Here is an 8,333-nt window from a genome sequence, read left to right as displayed (position 1 = left end):
CCTCCATGGAACAATAAACTGCAACCAAGGTTAGCATCAAGGTCATGAAAAGTCATGGTAGCTCAACTAACACTAATTAATTGTAACGAAAAAAATCAAGAGTTTCTAATAATAAGGTATCAATAATAAAAAGAAGCCCTCTTTAGATTAGGGTAAATCCACTGGGGAAAGTGACGATAACAAAAACAAATTTGACATTCTGGTGGGAAAGGGAGATCCAATTATCTCTATCATGGGTCCGGTGACAGAATTTAGCAATGTATTCCTAAGTATTTGAATACTTTTCCAGAAAGAGATTTCCTGGGCCAACCGGATGTTTTCCTGTCCATTCTCTCTCCTACTGTAGGGCACCACTTACTCACCAGAAAAACTTGGAAGCCTTAACTGGACGCCTTCTATCTAGATTCTCCAGAACCTCCTTTGCGCTATGATTCCAGATTTGACTTTGCTGATAAGAAGAACTCACGTGAGATTTTGAGAGGCAGGACTTGGGAGATCAAGGCAGGCACATAGCTAACCAGAAGGAAGTTATTCAGCTAACCAAAATAGTCAGTTGGGGGCTCTCCCTGAAAATCAAGAATTGCATCTGTTTCCTAATACTTTTTATAACTACTCACTACAGAGTTTCAGGCTTTTTTTTCTAACATTTTGGATATACCCTTCCTGATTTCTCTCCCAGGTAATCCCTAATTTCTATATTAAACTTTATTATTTCTGCATTGCTTTAAATGACTGTTTTCCTGTTCTAACAAGGACTGGAACAGGTAGAGATCTAGTTAGATATAGGTAGAGAGATTCTAGGCTGGTTGACTATAAAGTACTTTCAATGGTCAAAAATTAGGGTGGGTTTGTTAGAGAGAGAATGAGAGAAAGAGAGAGAGAATGAGAATGAATCAGAGAAGTGATTGAGTTCCCTTTGAAATAATACAGCAAACCCCAGGGTCCTACATTACAGAACATATTTCCCTATAAAATGTTCGAGTTTTTCTTCTTTTACTATGAAAGATATAAGTGATACAATTGATGAAATGTGAATAATATCTATAAGATTAAATACTGCACTCAAGTTAATTTCTTGATTATGATTGTACCCTGGTTATATAAAAGAATATTCTTATTTTTTGGATGAATTCAGGGCTTCTGGGCAGCAGCCTTCTCTAGTTCTGGGTGTGCAGATGCGGCCTCTCCCAACCAGGCCAGGCTGCACGCAGTCACTGGCTCCAGGACTGTACAGGGCCGCAGCCCACGCTGCCCTACGTCCTCCCTACCTACAGGCAGATTCCCATAGTGGCATTCAGTAGGGAAATGGTCATGCTTTTGGTGCCCACCGAAGTCAACCTGATCCTGTTAGACATGGAAGGACATTTTATAGTTGCCTTATATTGAAGAAAATGTTAGACTATCTGCACACACATTAGGAAGAAGAGGAATGCCCGCAGGATATCAATCTCTTGAGGAAACAGGCTGAAGAGGACGCTCACCTGGATGGGACTGTTCCTATCCCTGCAGCAGGAAGATAGGCGGCATGGGAGTGGAGTGGATGATCTGCAACAGATGATCCAGGCCGTGGTAGATAAGGTGTGCTGGCAGATGTCCCTGGACGGAAAGACCACCGTGTTCAAACAGCTGCAGGGCCACAAGTGAAAGGCAGCATTTGCAGCTCGGCCCATGAAAGCAGAGTGCTTTGCAGATGCATTTCCAGCAGTCAGGAAGTGGAGAGAGGCTGGAATGAAGGTGTGTATCTATTCCTCGGGGAGTGTAGAGGCACAGAAACTGTTATTCGGGCAGTCTGAGAAGGGAAAGATTCTTGAGCTTGTGGATGGCCCCTTTGATACCAAGATTGGACACAAAGTAGAGAGTCAAAGTTATAAAAGGATTGCAGACAGCATTGGGGGTTCAACCAACAACAGTTTGCTTCTGACAGATGCTACTCAAGAGGCCAGTGCTGCTGAGGAATCAGATGTGCACGTAGTGGTGGCGGTGAGACCTGGAAACAGAATTAACAGATGATGAGAAGACTCACTACAGTCTCATCACATCCTCCAGCAAACTGCACCTGCCCTCCCCAACCTAAGGAAGGGTTTCCAAGGAAGACCACACTGTTGCTCACAGAGTCATCCCTGTTGTGTCCAGTTTTATTCTAATAGTAAAAGTAACTTACTTAGAAAACACACATGTATACACATATGTATGCCAGTATGTATATATATACACACACATATGTGTATATATACACACACATATGTATATATACACATATATATGTGTGTGTATATATATACAGAGAAAATTGCTAAAATACTTATCTAATGTGTGATGTTTATAAAGTCATGTACCAAAATGGAAAGCTACTTTGAGAAATTATTATGTATCTTTTGAGAAAGAATTATGTATATATACATATATACATATACAATTTTGCTGTCTTTTGGAGCAGAAACAAAACCCTTTGTCTTTGATATGTAAGGAGTCATATATGAAATACAGCTGTTATAATCTTCTAAATCACAGTTAAACAGGGGCGCAGAATTATTATTAGAAGTCTTTGAAATATTTCATTATTTAAATAACAAAACTTCTGAATAATTTCTCAAAGTAGCTTTCCATTTTGGTACATGAATTTATAAACATTGCACATTAGATAAGTATTTTAGCAATTTCCTCTATTAACTACACTTTGCCCTCAATAAGGTTTAGATTATTATTTCATACAATTTCTACATATAAGCATCTTTAAATAAGTTTTGTTTTCACTGAACTGAGTCTCTTTTTTCACTTATATGCCTCTGGAAGTTAATTTGAGCATACATACCTATATATGTATATATATACACACACACATATCTATAGTGTATATATATAAGATTATAACAGCTGTATTTCATAAGTGACTCCTTACATATCAAAGACAAAGGTTTTTGTTTCTGCTCCAAAAGAGAGCAAAATTGAAAAAGAAAACTCACTTGAGTCTTGATCAATCAAGTGTCTTTTACTTAAGAAGAAACTTGCTAATCAGCATGGCACCCATAGCAAGCAGCTGCCTTACTAGTGGAAAAGGTGCACTGATGTAACAGCTAAAATAGCAAGGTGGCTCCTAATGTTTAACAGAACGATCCTAATCCTGCTGGTTGTTATCATTACAGATTTTATAGTTGCCTTTTTAACTGCTTCTGAGCACAGTTTGAGAATATATGTTAATTGTTATTTACTATTTAAAATAGTTTTTACTGAAATCAGTCCGTAAGATTAAGACAAGCCCTAATATGTAATATTTTCCTTTGGAATGGAGGTGAGAAATGTAAATTTCATAACACCAGTGTTAATCTTAGTTTAATTCTAATAGGATGCCACGTCAATTGCATGTTGTGATTAATAAAAGCATTTTATTCTTAAAAAAAAGAATATTCTTGTTTTTCAGTTTTGTTTTTGTTTTTTTGAGACAGAGTCTTGCTCTGTCACCTATGCTGGAGTGCAGAAGTGCGATCTTGGCTTACTGCAGGCTCCGCCTCCTGGACTCAAGCAATTCTTCTGCCTCGGTCTCCTGAGTAGTTTGGATTACAGGCACGTGCCACCATGCCCAGCTGATTTTTGTATTTTTAGTAGAGACAGGGTTTCACCATGTTGGTCAGACTGGTCTCAAACTCCTGATCTCAGGTGATCTCCCTGCCTCAGCCTCCCACAGTGCTGGGATAACAGGCATGAGCCACTGCACCTGGGCTATTCTTGTTTTTTGAACATACATACTGAAGTTCTTAGAGTTTGCAACTTACTCTGAGAGGGTTCAATAAGATTAGACAGAAATAAATAAAGAAAGAATGAATGAATAAATATAAAGCAACGATGCTAAAATGTTAACTATTTGGGGGCACTATGGATAAATTATATTCAGACATTTCTTGTACTAATTTTGTAACTTTTTAATATCTAATAGTGTTTTAAAATAAGATGTTAGAAACATATATTACAAGAATATGGAGTCAATGTTTTTTTTTTCTTATCTCTCCTGCTAATCACAACTAAAACCCCTGAACACATACATGAAATAAACACCTTGTCTGAAAGGCAGAGAGAAGAAGGTAGATAGTCTAGGGACCTCTGGATACAAGAGACAACACAGTGGTGAGTTCTCTTTTCATCTCACATAATTCAAACTTTGCAGTGCAGAAGATGGAAACCCAGAAACACCGAATGGGCCCAGACAAATAAATAAAGTCCCACCAAAGTCAGCTCTCTAGCCAAAGGGCCAGGACAGGGGGAGCCTAGCAAGACAGAAGTCCTTTTGACAATAACCACCCTATTCTACCCAGACTTCATAGAAAAAAACTTATGCCTCTTTTCACGTACACCAGCAAAGGCCAAGGAGGAACCGAGCATTCCACCGTCACCTGGCTGCAATGAGCCCCTTGCAGGAGGAGTGTCTGAGACGGCCAAGTTAGAAGCTGAATCTTTCATCGCTATAGGGCAAGGACAATTTCTCCCACCTACTCGGTGTCAGTCAAAACCACAGGGAGAGCCTGGACTTCCACACCCACTAAGCAGAAATGAAACACTCTCTTATTCCCTTCTGGAGTCCTATCAAAAAGGGCCTAGTTCAGAGTTAGGACTTTCACCACTTCCCATGGTCCTGAGACTGCCACCACCATCACCACTGTCCCGTGTGGGAAGTGAAGGCCACGGGGACATCAGTAACCTAGCACTGGCCTCTTCCAACTAAGCAGGTATCAGCAGAGGCTCCCAGTAGGAAGCTGGAACTCTCAACTCAGCAGTAAGGAGGAACCCATGCTATTGTGTGTCAAAGGAGGCCAATGGGTAACAAGACAGTGTCCTACTCTTTCCCTACTGAAGCGGTATCAGAAAGAACAAGCTAAAACAGAAGGTTATTAGTAAGATCCAGTTTTTCATAACATAATGCCCAAAATGTCCAGATTTCAATTTAAAACGTTCATGCCAAGTACCAGGAAGGTCTTGAACTGAATGCAAGAGAATAATGCACAATCAGTAGAAGCCAATGCTAAGATGACAGTGACGTTAGAATTATCGGACAAATATTGTAAAGCAGCTATCATAAAAATGCTTCAATAAATAATTATTAACATAGTTGAAGCAGATGAAAAACTAACAGAAAATCCTAGTAAATATTTCTCAGCAAGAAATATAAAATATTATAAAAGACAAAATAGAAATATTAGAACTTAAAAATGTAATAACTGAAATAAAAAACTCAATGATGGGTTCAACAGCAAGATGGAGGAGACATACTAACTAGTGAACTTTAAGAACAGTAGAAATTACTCAATTTGAACAACAGAGAAAAAAATAGGCTAAGAAAAATATGAACAAAGTCTCACTTCCTGTGGAAAATAACAAAAGACATAACATTTATGTCATGTAAATGCCAGAATTAAAGGAGGAAAACTGGAGAGCTGAAAATGTACTTAATGTAATAATGAACTCAAACTCCCCAAATTTGGCCAAAAAAATTCTATAAATCTGCAGATCCAAAGGCTGGATGAATCACAAAGAGAAGAAAAAAAAATTCATACCAAGACACATTATAGTAGAAGATCTCAAAAGAAAAAAAAAATTGAAAGTGATGAAGAAACAGCAAAACCATACCTACATAACAAAAAAATATATCAAATAACAGTGGATTTCTCATCAGAAATCATTGAGGCCAGAAGAAAGTGACATAACATTTTTCCATGTGCTTTACAAAAAAAAAAAAAAATTGTCAAGTAGTAATCTATTAGGCAGTGAAAATATTATTTAAGAATGAAAGGATATCAAGACACTTTCAGAGGCAAAAAACTAAGATAATTTGTCAGCAGAAAACTTATCATAGCAGAATGGCTAAGAAAGTTCTCTAAACAGAAAATAAAAGATTTTTTTTTAAAGACTCTTGGAACATCAGAAAAAAGAAAGTAAATAGTAAGCAAAAACATAAATAAATAAAATAGACTTTCCTCTTCATCTTGAGTTTTCCTAACCGTGGTGACTGAAGAAAAAATTACAACACTGTCTAATGTGGAGTTAAATGTATATAGAGGAAATATTTAAGATATTATAAGAATATTATGTTATAAATAAGAAATACAAAAGAAAGTAAAGTCTATACACTTCATTTAAACTGGCAAAATGATGATACAAGTAAATAGTGATAAGCTATGTATATATAATGAAAAATTAACAGCAACCACCAAAAATCCTGTATAAAGAGATAACACTCCAAAAGATAGGAAAAAGTCAAAATGAAATGCTAAACAGTGTTCACATAACACAGAGAATGACAGAAAACAAAGAAAACAAAGAAACACAAAAAATAGAATAAACCCAAACCATAAAATTAAAGGGAAAACTTAACCTTAAGAGATCAATAATTGTATTAAATATAAGTGAACTAAATACATCAATTCTTATTTAAAAATAAAAACAGATTGACAGGAGAAAAAAGAAGAAGAAAGTGGGAGAAACCACTCTACCTGATATTAAGGCTTAATCAATACAGTATGGTATTTGGTTGAGGAATAGACACACAGATCAATGGAACAGGTTAGAGAACCCAAAACCAGACTCACACAAATATGCCTAACTGATTTTTGACAAAGGTGCAAAAACAATCCAATGGAAAAAAGGTAGCCTTTTCAATAAACGGTGCTAGAGTAATTGGACTTCTATAGACAAATAGTGAACCGTGACATAATCTTTACACTTTATATAAAAATTAACTCAAAGTGAATCATGGACTCAAATGTAAATTACAAAGCTAAAAACATTTTATAATAAATATAGAAATTACTCTGGCATATTATGAGCTAGGCAAAAAATTCTTAGAATGGACACTAAAGGCATGATCCATAAAAAGAAACAAATGATAAAGCAGATTTCGTCTAAATTACAAACTTGTGATCCACAAAACACCTCTATTAAGGGGAGGATAAGACAAGCTATAAACTGGGAAGATATAAGCAAAGTACATACATAACAAAGAACTGCTATTCATAATATATAAAAACCCTCACAATTCAATAGTAGAAACAAATAAGCTCATGAAAAGAAGTCCATCATCATTAGCCATTAGAGAAATGCAAATTAATATCATAATGAGATACCAATATATACCCAGTGGAACGGCTAAAATAAAAACATAGTAACAACATCAAACTTCAGTGAGAATGCCAAGAATTTGAGTCATCCTTTACATTGATTTGGGAATGTAAAGAAGTATAGCCATTCTGGAAAACAGGCTATTTTCTTTTAACTTAATATGCAGCTACCCTATGACCCAGCAATTGCATTCCTGGCCATTTATTCCAAAGAAATGAGGATTTGTGTCTTACAAAAACCTATACACATTAGTTTATGGCACTATATTCGTTTGCTAGTGCTGCCATTAACAAAGTACTGCAGAGTGGCTTAAACAGTAGCTATTTATTGTCTCACACTTTTGGAGACTGGATGCCCAAAACCAAAGTATCAGCAGGGCTGCTTTCTTCTGAGGGTTGTGAGAGAGAATCTGCTCCATGCCTCTCACCTCACTACTGGAGGTTTCCTGGAAATGGGTGTTCCTTGGCTTGAAGAAGCATTGCCCCAGTCTCTGACTTCATTTTCACATGGCAGTCTCTCGGTGTACATGGCCATCTCTAAATTTGACCTTTTCATAAGGACACCACTCATATCGAACAATGGCCTACATTAATGATTGTATTTTAATTTGAGTACCTCTGCAAAGAGCCTACCTCAAAATAGGGTCACTTTCTGAGGTATTGGGGGTTAAGAATTCAACATTTTAGGAGAACGAGATTCAATCTGTAACAGGCACCTTTGTAATATCCCATAACTGGAAACAGCCCAGAAGTCTTTCAATAGGTGAATGTTTAAACAAACTCTGGCATGTCCATATCATAGAATGGTACTCAACAATAAAAAGAAAAATATGTTGATCTATGGTTACTACCTGGATGACTTTCCAGGAAATTGCACTGAGTGGGAAAAGCCAATCCCAAAAGGTTATATACAGCATGATTCCATTTATACAACATTTTTGAAATGACCAAATTATAAAAATAGAGAACAGATTGGTAGTTGCTAGAGGTAAGGAGGGGATGGCATGAGAAGGATGAGGATGTGGCTAAAAGGGCAGCACAAGGGCTCCCTATGGTAGGGAAATGTTCTGTATCTTCACTGCACCGAAGTTAATACCCTGGATGTAATATTGTACTAGAGTTTTGCAAGATGCCACCATGGGTAGATACTGAGTAAAGGGTATATGAGCTATCTGTATTGTTTCTTTCACCTGCATGTTTATTTAAAATTATCTCAAAATTGGGCCGGGC

At 36.9% G+C, this 8,333-nt stretch overlaps 1 pseudogene; it reads left to right on the top strand.

The window, feature by feature from the left end:
- Positions 1–340: 340 nt before the first annotated feature.
- On the top strand, positions 341–3,447 carry LOC101022760 (annotated as a pseudogene).
- Positions 3,448–8,333: the final 4,886 nt, after the last annotated feature.

This window comes from Papio anubis, chromosome 2, assembly GCF_008728515.1.
Source record: "Papio anubis isolate 15944 chromosome 2, Panubis1.0, whole genome shotgun sequence".
Lineage (NCBI taxonomy): Eukaryota > Metazoa > Chordata > Mammalia > Primates > Cercopithecidae > Papio > Papio anubis.
Note: the sequence above shows the minus strand (reverse complement) of the source record. Positions and strands in the feature narration are given on the sequence as shown.